The sequence below is a fragment of the Doryrhamphus excisus genome, linkage group LG1 (assembly GCF_037039965.1).
Source record: "Doryrhamphus excisus strain RoL-2023G ecotype Guam linkage group LG1, RoL_Dexc_Guam_v1.1, whole genome shotgun sequence".
Classification (NCBI taxonomy): Eukaryota; Metazoa; Chordata; class Actinopteri; order Syngnathiformes; family Syngnathidae; genus Doryrhamphus; species Doryrhamphus excisus.
The window spans coordinates 27400596-27416558 of NC_136357.1; the positions used below are offsets into that span (position 1 = coordinate 27400596).

A 15963-nucleotide genomic window follows, 5' to 3' on the forward strand; every position below is an offset into this window, starting at 1 on the left:
GGTAAAAGTCTGACCCCTTAGGTTTGAAAATGATATCAGAATAATCGGGGGGTACTATTTTGACTTTTGGGGTAAAAGTCTGACCCCTTAGGTTTGAAAATGATATCAGAATAGACGGGGGTACTGTTTTGACTTTTGGGGTAAAAGTCTGACCCCTTAGGTTTGAAAATGATATCAGAATACACGAGGTGGGGTACTATTTTGACTTTTGGGGTAAAAGTCTGACCCGTTAGGTTTGAAAATGATATCAAAATAGATGGGTTGGGTACTATTTTGACTTTTGGGGTAAAAGTCTGACCCCTCAGGTTTGAAAATGATATCAGAATAAACAGAGGGGGTACTGTTTTGACTTTTAGGGTAAAAGTCTGACCCCTTAAGTTTGAAAATGATATCAGAATAGACGGGGGTACTATTTTGACTTTTGGGGTAAAAGTCTGACCCCTTAGAATTGAAAATTATATCAGAATAAACAGAGGGGTACTGTTTTGACTTTTGGGCTAAAAGTCTGACCCCTTAGGTTTGAAAATGATATCAGAATAGAAGGGGGGGTGTACTATTTTGACTTTTGGGGTAAAAGTCTGACCCCACATCTGGCACTCCCATGGGATATGTAAACAATGCAGGGCGGGACTGGATGGTGCGCTCCATTGCATTTCACAGCACACTGAAAAACGGGGTTCCCCAAACGGCTGAAAGCGTAAATCTCCGCCACGCCCCCCACCCCCCCTCCCCACATCTGCCCTTGGTAATTGTCAAATTGTCAAAGGAGGTTCAGTGTGCCTCAGCTGCAACATAACCAACCATCTAATCTCGAGCAAGGATGATCTGACTCAGATCAGGTGGCCAACCTCGACTATGCGGTTGATGTCAAACTGAGGAAACAGACTAACCAGCATCTGGGGTCGCTAGCGTCGGCACGGCGAACAGACTGTCACTCCCGGAAAACGGACAGGCTCGGAAAAAGACACAAACACAAAAAAAAAAGCCTGGAGCCTGTCCCAGCTGTCTTCGGGGCGAGACAGCCAATCCCAGGGCACATATAGACAAACAACGCTAACCACTCGACCGCCGTGCATCCCCCAATTTTCAAGTTTCATTCATTGATTCATTTTCTACCGCTTTTCCTCACGAGGGTCGCCGGGGTGCTGGAGCCTATCCGAGCTGTCTTTGGGCGAGAGGCGGGGTACACCCTGGACTGGTCGCCAGCCAATCACAGGGCACATATAGACAAACAACCATTCACACTCACATTCATACCTATGGACAATTTGGAGTCGCTAATTAACCTAGCATGTTTTTTTTGGAATGTGGGAGGAAACCGGAGTACCCGGAGAAAACCCACGCATGCACGGTGGAGAACATGCAAACTCCACGCAGACATGGCCGAGGGTGGAATCGAACTCGACTCTGCTAATCGGGCAAAAATGTATCAAATAACTTTAATTTGTCATGATTATTTGGAATGTGTCTTCGGGCGAGCCAGCCAATCACAGGGCACATATAGACAAACAACCATTCACACTCACATTCATACCTATGGACAATTTGGAGTCGCTAATTAACCTAGCATGTTTTTTGGAATGTGGGAAAAAAACGGATAAAACCCACACATGCATGGGGAGAACATGCAAACTCCACACAGACATGGCTGAGGGTGGAATTGAACCAGGGTCTCCTAGCTGTGAGGTCTGTGCGCTAACCACTAGACCATCGTGCAGCCCAGTAAAATATTCTAATACAGAAAAATCTATTCCATGTTTTAATCGCCATGATTACAAGGACCCAAATAATCCGATTTTATTCGGTTTATTGACTATTCTGTTTGATTATAACGGCGCATGTAAACAAGAGATCGGAATATTCCTTTCCATGTATACTATTGTTTTCGGAAAGGTAATTCGGAAATCAGAAAGAGGAAAAACTCATGTAAACAATGCTAATGTTCGATGTTTGCTGCTTTTGGGTAAAGTCCGAATGACCAATTTTTGGAACCAGTAACAACCTTGACTTGGTCCAAGAATGGTCATCGGTCTTGACCGATCCAATAGAATCCATGGTGCCATTTTTTTTGTGAAGAATTTTCAAACGACTCATCTTACTCCGATTAGAGACTGACTCGAGCTGTCCTATCTAGTCTTTTAGCACATGAACTGATCGGATGAGGACCGGAATATCTTCTCATAAAACCTGAACCGTTCAGTCAACAGTCCAGGCGCCATCGATCGAAATATTATTTGACATCTTGTGTGATTTAACTCACCACAGACAAAAAAAAAAAAGAGGCTCGGTCGGATCCATTTACGAGTGTCGTACACGCCCGAAGATGGCGTGGAGATTATCAATCAAAAGGGAGCCCTGTCACTTTTACACTCAACCACTGGATACGCTTATTCACGCATGATGGCTCGTATATGCCAAAGGTGGACGGACATGAATGCACAAAAATCAGTTTTTCACACACACACACAAATACACAAACACACACACACATTCAATCACTTAGACCCCGCCCTTCTTCGTCAGCGTCAACTGACAGCAGTAATGAGTTTCTTCTCCGAGTAAAGCCAACTGGCAACCACTCAAGGGAATTTTTCGGGGCTGAATAGCACCCATTAATCACAATCCCAGGCAACGCTGTGCCATCGCATGTGTGGCAAACATAGATCATTGTGGGGGGGGGGGTGTTTACGGCGAGATTACGCCATAGTGAAACAGGAGGGATCTAATCACAGAGTGTAATGATGAGGCACGGTACCAATGTTTAAGAAAGAAAAACATATCGGTGGATTCGAACTCTAATTTAGCATAAGCAAATCACTTTGTTTTCGAGGTCTGAAGCTTTGATTTATTGACCAATGTTATTGTCCTGAATTTGTTTTGGCATTTCACATGCAAAAATACAACCATTCATTCATTTTCTGGGGGTGCTGGAGCCTATCCCAGCTGTCCTCGGGGCGAGCGAGCCAATCACAGGGCACATATAGACAAACAACCATTCACACTCACATTCATACCTATGGACAATTTGGAGATTCGCTAATTAACCTAGCATGTTTTTGGAATGTGGGAGGAAACCGGAGTACCCGGGGAGAAAACCCACGCATGCACGGTGGAGAACGTGTAAACTCCACGCAGAGATGGCCGAGGGTGGAATCGAACTTGAGTCTCCTAGCTGTGTGACCTGCGCACTAACCACTCGTCCGCCTTACAGCCCTCAACAATTACAGTTATGAAATGCTTATGAATGACAAAAGGGATGAATTAACATTTAAGGTTACTTAGGTGATGCCACCTTCCTGTTTTGCCGTGAGTTATTTCACCAGTCTATGAGGTCGTCAGCGGTTGACACTGTAGTGTCAACTATCACAGTTACGGTTATAAAATGCTTATAAATGACAAAAGGGATGAATTAACATTTAAGGTTACTTCGGTGATGCCACCTTCCTGTTTTGCGGTGAGTTATTTCGCCAGTCTATGAGGTCGTCAGCGGTTGACACTGTATGTGTCAACAATCACAGTTACAGTTATAAAATGCTTATAAATGACAAAAGGGATGAATTAACATTTGAGGTTACTTCAGTGATACCACCTTCCTGTTTTGCGGTGAGTTATTTCGCCAGTCTATGAGGTCGTCAGCGGTTGACACTGTATGTGTCAACAATCACAGTTACAGTTATAAAATGCTTATAAATAACAAAACGGATGAATTAACATTTAAGGTTACTTAGGTGATGCCACCTTCCTGTTTTGCGGTGAGTTATTTCGCCAGTCTATGAGGTCGTCAGCGGTTGACACTGTATGTGTCAACAATCACAGTTACAGTTATAAAATGCTTATAAATAACAAAACGGATGAATTAACATTTAAGGTTACTTAGGTGATGCCACCTTCCTTTTTTGCGGTGAGTTATTTCGCCAGTCTATGAGGTCATCAGCCGTTGACACTGTAGTGTCAACAATCACAGTTACAGTTATAAAATGCTTATAAATAACAAAAGGGATGAATTAACATTTGAGGTTACTTCAGTGATACCACCTTCCTGTTTTGCGGTGAGTTATTTCGCCAGTCTATGAGGTCGTCAGCGGTTGACACTGTATGTGTCAACAATCACAGTTACAGTTATAAAATGCTTATAAATGACAAAAGGGATGAATTAACATTTAAGGTTACTTAGGTGATGCCACCTTCCTGTTTTGCCGTGAGTTATTTCACCAGTCTATGAGGTCGTCAGCGGTTGACACTGTATGTGTCAACAATCACAGTTACAGTTATAAAATGCTTATAAATAACAAAACGGATTAATTAACATTTAAGGTTACTTAGGTGATGCCACCTTCCTGTTTTGCGGTGAGTTATTTCGCCAGTCTATGAGGTCATCAGCCGTTGACACTGTAGTGTCAACTATCACAGTTACGGTTATAAAATGCTTATAAATGACAAAAGGGATGAATTAACATTTGAGGTTACTTCAGTGATACCACCTTCCTGTTTTGCGGTGAGTTATTTCGCCAGTCTATGAGGTCGTCAGCGGTTGACACTGTATGTGTCAACAATCACAGTTACAGTTATAAAATGCTTATAAATAACAAAACGGATGAATTAACATTTAAGGTTACTTAGGTGATGCCACCTCCCTGTTTTGCGGTGAGTTATTTCGCCAGTCTATGAGGTCGTCAGCGGTTGACACTGTATGTGTCAACAATCACAGTTACAGTTATAAAATGCTTATAAATAACAAAAGGGATGAATTAACATTTAAGGTTACTTCGGTGATACCACCTTCCTGTTTTGCCATGAGTTATTTTGCCAGTCTATGAGGTCGTCAGCAGTTGACACTGTAGTGTCAACTATCACAGTTACGGTTATAAAATGCTTATAAATGACAAAAGGGATGGATTAACATTTAAGGTTACTTTGGTGATGCCACCTTCCTGTTTTGCCGTGAGTTATTTCTTGAATTCAATACTGTTTCCTACCTTCTTTATGAAAATTTACATGGTTCTGGCTCTGTGTTTGGTTATTTTGCAGCTGTAATCAAAAGAAAAGCAAGTACCCAAATACCCAAGAGGCCTGCGCGCTACCCACTCGACCGCCACTTTACTTCAGCCATTAATACCTGACCGCATGACATAATATTTCATACCAATGTGAGGGATTTAAAATAACATAAAGTTCCTTATTCGGAGTTCTGAAGCCTTGTTTGTTGTTTACCAGACCAAAACTAAGAAATTGGATGTTCAATTTATGCAAATCCGGCGTCTTTCTTTGTTGACTCAAATCCCGTGAAGGATATTGGATTATCTGATCGAGGAGATCCTCCCGTTTTATGTCGGAGTTAGCAAACACGCTGCAGGTAGAGGAAGAGGACGAGGAAGACAAAGGACTTTTGATTTATCACCCGATGTAATATCGCTCTAAATGATTATGACAGGAAGTATGTTTGCTTCTCCTGTGCTCTTCTTCCTCGCTGCTTATTTTCCTTTGTGCACGAGCGTGACCTAGACGCCGCATGGTGGGCGTGGCGGAGACATCACATGTGCGCATAAAGAGTCTTGGGGGGGGGGATTGGGTTTTACCGACTGCATATTAACATAAATTCATCTGGATTTAGCAATTTTGGGGGTGCATGTGGTCCCCGGGCTCGGTCAGGGACAATAATAATAATAATAATAATATTCCCTGGTGGATGGAGGGAAAACAGTGATAAGAAAAAAAACATTAAATCCACACCTGCTATATTGATGTCACAAAATTCCGCATTTTTCCGATAGCATTGCTATTCCTGATGATTATATAATTTTATATAATATAATATAATATCCAACACCGCTTGTCCTAGTCAGTTGACATTGAGTGAAAAGGCATCGTGCGGGGGCACCTTGACTGGGCGGCAGTCAACTGCTATCCACAAATGTGTTGTTGGGGGAAGTCTGTTCCTGTGGTTACTCAAACCTGTAATTTCCTGACTGCGAGGCGAACGTGATAACCGCTATTCCATCCCACTGCATAATATGATCATCGCCCCCCCCACCGCGTATTTTGGTACCCGGGCATTAATCTGCCTCTTAATACCACCGCTATCACATTGCAATGATATATATATATATATAAAAAAAAATTCAATATACAGTAACAAGTCGTGGCGCAAAGAGAGGTACTTTGGCGATAAAAACCAATATGACTAAAAAATAAAATATACACGAGGAGTTAATTTTGACTTTTTGACCAAAACTTTCAACAGTTCAGAATCAATATTTATCTAATATAAAATACCATCATATCCATATCATATCAAGTTATCATGGGTATCTGTAAATCTCATTAAACTTATTAATATTTTGTATAGACCGGACTGGTGGAATTGAACCCGGGTGAGGTCTGCGCGCTAACCACGTACTCTCCGGGTACTCCGTTTTCCTTCCACGTTCCAAAAACATGCTAGGTTAATTAGCGACTCCAAATTGTCCATAGGTATGAATGTGAGTGTGAATGGTTGTTTGTCTATATGTGCCCTGTGATTGGCTGGCTCGCCCGAAAGACAGCTGGGATAGGCTCCAGCACCCCCGCCACCGGGTTAGAAAATTCATGAATGGATGAATAAACCTTGATAACTTGAAAATTGGGGGCTGCACGGCGGTCGAGTGGTTAGGCTGGCTTGCCTGAAGACAGCTGGGATAGGCTCCAGCACCCCCGCCAAAGGGTTAGAAAATTAATGAATGGATGAATAAACCCGGATAACTTGAAAATTGGGGGCTGCACGGCGGTCGAGTGGTTAGCGTTGTTTGTCTATATGTGCCCTGTGATTGGCTGGCTCGCTCGAAGACAGCTGGGATAGGCTCCAGCACCCCCGCCAAAGGGTTAGAAAATTAATGAATGGATGAATAAACCCGGATAACTTGAAAATTGGGGGCTGCACGGCGGTCGAGTGGTTAGCGTTGTTTGTCTATGTGTGCCCTGTGATTGGCTGGCTCGCTCGAAGACAGCTGGGATAGGCTCCAGCACCCCCGCCAAAGGGTTAGAAAATTAATGAATGGATGAATAAACCCGGATAACTTGAAAATTGGGGGCTGCACGGCGGGTCGAGTGGTTAGCGTTGTTTGTCTATGTGTGCCCTGTGATTGGCTGGCTCGCTCAAAGACAGCTGGGATAGGCTCCAGCACCCCCGCCAAAGGGTTAGAAAATTAATGAATGGATGAATAAACCCGGATAACTTGAAAATTGGGGGCTGCACGGCGGGTCGAGTGGTTAGCGTTGTTTGTCTATGTGTGCCCTGTGATTGGCTGGCTCGCCCGAAGACAGCTGGGATAGGCTCCAGCAACCCCGCCACCCGGGTAGATAATGAATGAATGGATGAATAAACCTGGATAACTTGAAAATTGGGGGCTGCACGGCGGTCGAGTGGTTAGCGTTGTTTGTCTATATGTGCCCTGTGATTGGCTGGCTCGCCCGAAGACAGCTGGGATAGGCTCCAGCAACCCCGCCACCCGGGTAGATAATGAATGAATGGATGAATAAACCTGGATAACTTGAAAATTGGGGGCTGCACGGCGGGTCGAGTGGTTAGCGTTGTTTGTCTATGTGTGCCCTGTGATTGGCTGGCTCGCTCGAAGACAGCTGGGATAGGCTCCAGCACCTTGTGAGGATAGAAAATGGAATGAATGAATGATTTAGTATATTTGATGCAGTGTCGTTGTACAGTAGATAACCAAAATATTGTGCCTCATATTGTGACCAGTGTACTGTACTGTGACAGCGACATGACCCCACAGTGGGGGGGTGGGGGTTGGGGGTTGGGGGTGAGGGCCACTGTGAGCCGTCGGACATCAGCACATATCATTGGCTCTTTCAACCTGCCATCAGCCGACTCAGCCTCTAAAACTGTCTTCCCACTCGCAAATAACGCCTCTGCTTGGCAAAACGAGCGTCTTCTTTTCACGTCGAGGGAGTACATGACAGGAAGTCACTTATAAAAAATAAAAAATAAAAAATCATAAAAATGATTAAAGGCTCCATTTTGATGGATGATACAAATCCTCTACTTGATTATCCAATAAGTACTTTTCATCCCTTTGAGTATCGCTGCAAGTTTCCGCTAATCCTCCAAATTGCTCCTGCATCCCCGGCAGCGGCAATCCCCGGCAGCGGGACTTCATAAATATTTCACCAGTCGCCAGCGTTCATAAACCGCCACAAATTCATAAGCCATTGGCACCGCGTGGAAATACATGAGTGGATTTATTCCAAGATAAGCACAAGTAGTGCCGCAGAGACCTTTTACTAGCGTTTACCACCTACCTACCTAGTCCCCCACCCACGCAACCCCATCCACCCACCTACCTACTTACCTACCTACCAAGTCCCCCACCCACGCAACCCCATCCACCCACCTACCTACTTACCTACCTACCAAGTCCCCCACCCACGCAACCCCATCCACCCACCTACCTACTTACCTACCTACCAAGTCCCCCACCCACGCAACCCCATCCACCCACCTACCTACTTACCTACCTACCAAGTCCCCCACCCACGCAACCCCATCCACCCACCTACCTACTTACCTACCTACCTAGTCCCCCACCCACGCAACCCCATCCACCCACCTACCTACTTACCTACCTACCAAGTCCCCCACCCACGCAACCCCATCCACCCACCTACCTACTTACTTACCTACCTAGTCCCCCACCCACCCAACGCCACCCACCCACCTACTTACCTACCTACCTACCGACCTACCTAGTCCCCCACCCACCCTACCTACCTACCTAGTCCCGCAAACCTGCCTACCTACCTACCTACCTACTCCGAACCCCACACACACACCTACCTAGTCCCACACCCACCCAACCCCACCCACCAACGCACCCACCCACCTACCTACCTAGTCATCCACCCAGCCAACCCCACCCATCCACCCACCCACCTACCTACCTAGTCATCCACCCAGCCAACCCCACCCATCCACCCACCTACCTACCTAGTCATCCACCCAGCCAACCCCACCCATCCACCTACCAACCTACCGACCTACCTAGTCATCCACCCAGCCAACCCCACCCATCCACCCACTTACCTACCTACCTACCTATCTAGTCCCCCTCCCACCCACCTACCTACTTACCTACCTACCTCGTCCCCCACCCACCCTACCTACCTACCTACCAACCTAGTCCCCCACCCACCCTACCTACCTACCTACCTACCTAGTCCCGCAACGCACCCACCCACCTGCCTACCTACCTACCTACCTACTCCTCCACCCACCTACCTACCTAGTCCCCCACCCACCCAACCCAACCCACCAACGCACCCACCCACCTACCTACCTACCTACCTAGTCATCCACCCACCCAACCCCACCCATCCACCCACTTACCAACCTACCGTCTGTTTCTAGAATCTAGTCGAGAATAAGTACTACATCGCAAAGGCAACTGGTTAGCTGTAAAAGTGGCTGTAGGGGTGTTATTTCATGTCTAGAGGGCTCTAATAGTGTTTTGTACTATGAAAATATTCAGTTGATATCTACTAAGTCAAGGTGAAGTCACTCAGGACAAAACAGGAAGATGGTGTCTGTGTCTATCGCAAGGGAACTACTTAGCTCGCTAGCTTGCTATGCTGCTGCTCGAGGGGTCAAGGGAGCACTTTTTCAAACATTCACTCAAAGCAGAATCAAACCCACCAAACGGTTGCCTGTCGAAAGCCGCCCTTGAAACGGAGCCGCAGGAGTCAGGAGGTCAGAACAAAGCACCGGAATGGAATGTTCCTTCCTGGTTCAGGGTCCGGCCTCCGGAGAGGGGGGGGCTGGGAGATCATTTTGAGACCATGGGGACATGCCCCCGCATCTATTTCCCCTCCCCCCGTCGCTCGTCGTTGGCAGCCCGTTTGGCAGCGGACACGAGTGCTGCTGAGTCACCATTAGTGTGCTAACTGCAATTAGCAATGCTAGCGCTTTTGCCTTTTGTATTGCCACACACATGAAACGTTGTACTGGTGGATGCTGGGTATTTTTTGCGTGGGTTTTCTCCGGGTACTCCGGTTTCCTCACACATTCCAAAAAAAAAAAACATGCTAGGTTAATTAGCGACTCCAAATTGTCCATAGGTATGAATGTGAGTGTGAATGGTTGTTTGACTATATGTGCCCTGTGATTGGCTGGCCACCAGTCCAGGGTGTACCCCGCCTCTCGCCTGAAGACAACTGGGATAGGTAGAAAATGAATGAATGATTCCAAGTTTTAACTGACGGGTTTTCCAGTTTTTTTTTCACTCCCAAAGCCAAGGTCATTGTCACTGCCCCGGGGCCATCAAGGGAGGGGGGTGTGTGGGCCTCCCCTGGGGAATGAGAAGGAGACCGAGCAATGGAGGAGGGGAGCCTTAATTCTGCTTTCGTGCACACACAAAGGTCACCATTTCCCAGCTATACACCCCCCATCCTCCCCCCACCACCACCACCTCTCCATCAACCGCCCCCAAACACCTCTGACCCTTCTTTTTCTAAGTCAATGCAGAAACAGAGAAGGGGAGTCGGCGAGGGCGCAAGGGGGAAACACACCCACCCGGAGTCAGCGGCAACAAAAGGGGGGGCCTCGGTTTTAGCGAGATGATTTGGTCAGGGGAACAAACGCTCGGGCCACCACCGCCGCCGCCGCCGCCACCACGACCGACGGAACACCACATCCCCACAGCCTCGCCTGTTCCCAGCCACTCAGCTGCCCCTGGAGTTCAACGCTAACAATAGGCGCTGCTCCGCTCCCAGAGGTACCGGCGCACACAAACATGGAGAGGAGCGAGAGGGGGCACAGCTGAGGCCCACAGAGGAGCTGCTGCCGAAAAGATCCCTGCTTTAACAAAACACACAACTGGACTCATGCGCCCCCCTCGCCCCTGCCCCCGCCCCCCACACACACGTTTCTACTACATACCTCGGAACATAACAGGCATGAGTAGGCAATGTGTACCAGTCATGTTTTGGAAAAGCACTACGATCGGCCGTCATGCCGATTTTGGGGGGGGGGGGGGGGGGCTAATCCGTACTTTAACCGAGGCAGACTACTCTTTGACTATATGGTCGTCTTTTTTAATTAGCGTTGAGAATTTATGGCCAAATTTTGCCTTGGTTTACACATATTACTCGGTTAGCATCCAATATGCTTGCTTGCTACCTACCTAATCCGTACTTTAACCGAGGCAGACTACTCTTTGACTATATGGTTGTCTTTTTTAATTAGCGTTGAGAATTTATGGGCAAATTTTGCCTTGGTTTACACACATTACTCGGTTAGCATCCAATATGCTTGCTTGCTACCTACCTAATCCGTACTTTAACCGAGGCAGACTACTCTTTGACTATATGGTCGTCTTTTTTAATTAGCGTTGAGAATTTATGGGCAAATTTTGCCTTGGTTTACACACATTACTCGGTTAGCATCCAATATGCTTGCTTGCTACCTACCTAATCCGTACTTTAACCGAGGCAGACTACTCTTTGACTATATGGTCGTCTTTTTTAATTAGCGTTGAGAATTTATGGGCAAATTTTGCCTTGGTTTACACACATTACTCGGTTAGCATCCAATATGCTTGCTTGCTACCTACCTAATCCGTACTTTAACCGAGGCAGACTACTCTTTGACTATATGGTCGTCTTTTTTAATTAGCGTTGAGAATTTATGGGCAAATTTTGCCTTGGTTTACACACATTACTCGGTTAGCATCCAATATGCTTGCTTGCTACCTACCTAATCCGTACTTTAACCGAGGCAGACTACTCTTTGACTATATGGTCGTCTTTTTTTAATTAGCGTTGAGAATTTATGGCCAAATTTTGCCTTGGTTTACACATATTACTCGGTTAGCATCCAATATGCTTGCTTGCTACCTACCTAATCCGTACTTTAACCGAGGCAGAATACTCTTTGACTATATGGTCGTCTTTTTTAATTAGCGTTGAGAATTTATGGGCAAATTTTGCCTTGGTTTACACACATTACTCGGTTAGCATCCAATATGCTTGCTTGCTACCTACCTAATCCGTACTTTAACCGAGGCAGACTACTCTTTGACTATATGGTCGTCTTTTTTAATTAGCGTTGAGAATTTATGGGCAAATTTTGCCTTGGTTTACACACATTACTCGGTTAGCATCCAATATGCTTGCTTGCTACCTACCTAATCCGTACTTTAACCGAGGCAGACTAGTCTTTGACTATATGGTTGTCTTTTTTAATTAGCGTTGAGAATTTATGGGCAAATTTTGCCTTGGTTTACACACATTACTCGGTTAGCATCCAATATGCTTGCTTGCTACCTACCTACCTACCTACCTAGTCCCTCACCCACCATACCTACCTACCTACCTACCTACCTAGTCCCCCACCCACCCTACATACCTACCTACCTACCTAGTCCCCCACCCACCCTACATACCTACCTACCTACCTATCTAGTCCCCCACCGACCCTACCTACCTAGTCCCCCACCCACCCTACCTACCTACCTACCTACCTAGTCCCCCACCCACCCTACCTACCTACCTACCTAGTCCCCCACCCACCCTACCTACCTACCTCCCTAGTCCCCCACCCTACCTACCTCCCTAGTCCCCCACCCACCCTACCTACATACCTACCTAGTCCCCCACCCACCCTACCTACCTACCTAGTCCCGCAACGCACCCACCCACCCACCTACCTACATACCTAGTCCCGCAACCCACCCACCCACCTACCTATGCTATGTCAATGTAATCTGCCCGAGGCCTTCAGAATCAGGAGTGCTGGCCTCTGTCACATATGAAACTACTATAAGCAACGGGGCAGGTTTCAGGTTAGCCTCACAGGGCTAAGCTAGCTGGCTCTTAATTCCACTTCTTTGACAGTCCAAACCAGGGGTGGGCAAACTACGGCCCGGGGGCCACATGTGGTACGCCTAGTGTTAAAATCCGGCCCGCTAGTTGCTTTTTAAGTATTTCAACTTTTAAACAAAAACTGCAAGTCTGATGTCTTATTTAGTAAAAAAAAAAAAAAAAAAACAAAACACTTTAAAATTAAATGAAATAGTTTAATGTTACCGGATGTTTAAAGTACTCCTGAAAAAAAACAGCTGATAATAATAAAACACTTTTACAGATAAAATTAGACAAATAATTCAAGGAAAATAATAAGCATAAAATAGTGCATGTGTTAAATATATGTTGTGGATTTTCGCAAAAACAAAAAAATATGATTCCGCAAGAAACATATATGAAATAAATTAATGTTGAATTATTAGCAGTACAATTAATAATGTTTTCTTTCATCCTGATTATAATTTCTAAAGTGGTCAGCGTGTCCAAATGCATTAATATTCAAGTGATTACTACCATTTGTGTTATTAATAATTAACGATGCCCTCGGATTATAGCGCCCATCCTTGTCCTTTTTAAGATTTTTTTTCAAATGCAATATCGACTAAAATGTACATATTTGGGTGTTTTTATTGGTGGGATGGTGCAAATTAAACTTCATTCATCTTAAAAATTACGATCTTAAAACCTCAAACCAGAGCAAACAAAGAATTGGTTTGTTCCATACGAAGCCAAATATGGAGGATCTAAACAGACTTAAACTTTGCATTTTACCGCAGACTGTAGTCCAAGTCCAAGTCCAAGTCCAAGTCCCAAGCATTTGGTGCAGCCAATGACTTGGCCTTTGCTCTCCGTCTTTTCACCTTTCACCTCCATTAATGAAAATTCCTCCCACGAGTCTTAAAAGCAGAGCAAAGGAATTTTAGGCCCCCTTTTTTATTTGTTTTTTTGGGGGGATACCAAAGGGTGGTCCAGGGGCAAGGACTAACACACATTTCATTAACAAAGCAGATTAGACAATGGCTCCGATGCTAACACCGGGGCTGGGTGAATAGAAAATAAAAATTGATTTAGTTACAGGATTACACATTCACAAATTAAAATTATAATATATAATAATATTATAATTAGTATCTTTTATATATTATTATATTATATATATTATATAATATACTTTGTATATATTTATTATTATATTATACTACATTATATTATATTATAAAATAATTATTATAATAATTAAATTATATATTATATTAATTTTATATATTATATATAATATATTAAAATTAGATTTAGTTACATGATTACATTCACAAATTAAAATAATATATAATAATCTTATGATTAGTATCATTTTATATATTATTATATATTATATAATATACTTTGTATATATTTATTATTAGATTATACTACATTATATTATATTATAAAATCATTATTATAATAATTAAATTATATATTATATTAATATTATATATTATATATAATATTATATTAAATTAAATTTAGTTACATGACTACACATTCACAAATTAAAATTATAATATATAATATTATAATTAGTATCATTTTATATATTATTATATTATATATATTATATAATATACTTTGTATATATTTATTATTATATTATACTACATTATATTATATTATATTATAAAATAATTATTATAATTAAATTATGTATTATATTAATATTATAGTAAAAATAGATTTAGTTAAATGATTATACATTCACAAATTAAAATTATAATATATAATAATATTATAATTAGTATCATTTTAAATATTATTATATTATATATTATATATATATTATATAATATATTTTGTATATATTTATTATTATATTATACTACATTATATTACATTATATTATAAAATAATTATTATAATAATTAAATTATATATTATATTAATATTATATAAAATAATATAATAATTATTATTATAAATATTATATGAATAATTATAATATAATATAATAGTTTTTTTATTATTTTTCTCGTAATTATTACGATAATATTAACATTGAAACTTTTCCCCAAAGTACAAATTTTGATGACGAATCGGACAATTTGATACTAAACTACAAAAGTTAATAACTCTAATGATGAAGACGTCACGTCGAATCGATACATAGGCCCCTTCAATTCATTCTCATATCCGAGCTTTCATTGGTCGGTTTGTTTGTATACCGTACATGTGACAACTATATTCCATCCAGAAAAAACAAGAACGAGAGAATCCTATTGTTTTGCAGACATATTAAAATATTAAAATAAATATGAAGCAATACATGTTTTCCCCTTGTTCCACGAATCAAACATATGGCATTGAGCCCCCGTCAGTAATTACCTAGAAGCTTGTGTAATTGCACACAAGAGGTCAAAGCTCCCGGGTGGAGATAAAAAAAATCCCATGTCCCCCCCCCGCCCCCCCCAGTCTGACACAATGGCATACAGATGGAGAGGTGCTGATGAGACAGCGGGAGGGAATACTGCTTTTCAACACCCTAAGCACACTTGCCAGCCCCGAAGGACCGACTCTCCGAGCGGTCGTAGGCCAGGTCCTTAAAACGGGAATGCTACTCGACGAGAATGTAAACAAGTCCACTGAACCGGTGCCAGTTGGTGCCAGTTGGTGCCAGTTGGTGCCAGTTCGCGCCAAAGATGATGCGATCGGCGCAAAATAATAATTCATTCATTCATTCATTTTCGACCGCTTTTTCCTCACAAGGGTCGCGGGGGTGCTGGAGCCTATCCCAGCTGTCTTTGGGCGAGAGGCGGGGTACACCCTGAACTGGTGGCCAGCCAATCACAGGGTACATATAGACAAACAACCATTCACACTCACATTCATACCTATGGACAATTTGGAGTCGCTAATTAACCTAGCATGTTTTTGGAATGTGGGAGGAAACGACTAACAATTCTATTCTTAGTCGATTAATCTGACGCTTGTTTTATGATTAATCGAGTAATCGGTTCGGGCCCCAGACGAACCAAATTAATAGTCAAACAGTTTTTGCAACATTAATTCATTCATTCATTTTCTACCGCTTATCCTCACCAAGGTCATGGGGGTGCTGGAGCCTATCCCAGCTGT

General features: G+C 43.1%; 1 protein-coding gene across 2 annotated transcripts in view; it reads right to left on the minus strand.

The window, feature by feature from the left end:
* igdcc3 (immunoglobulin superfamily, DCC subclass, member 3) overlaps positions 1 to 15963 on the minus strand; it is a 96134-nt gene that overhangs the window by 55162 nt on the left and 25009 nt on the right. The gene's annotated exons all lie outside the window — the stretch shown is intronic.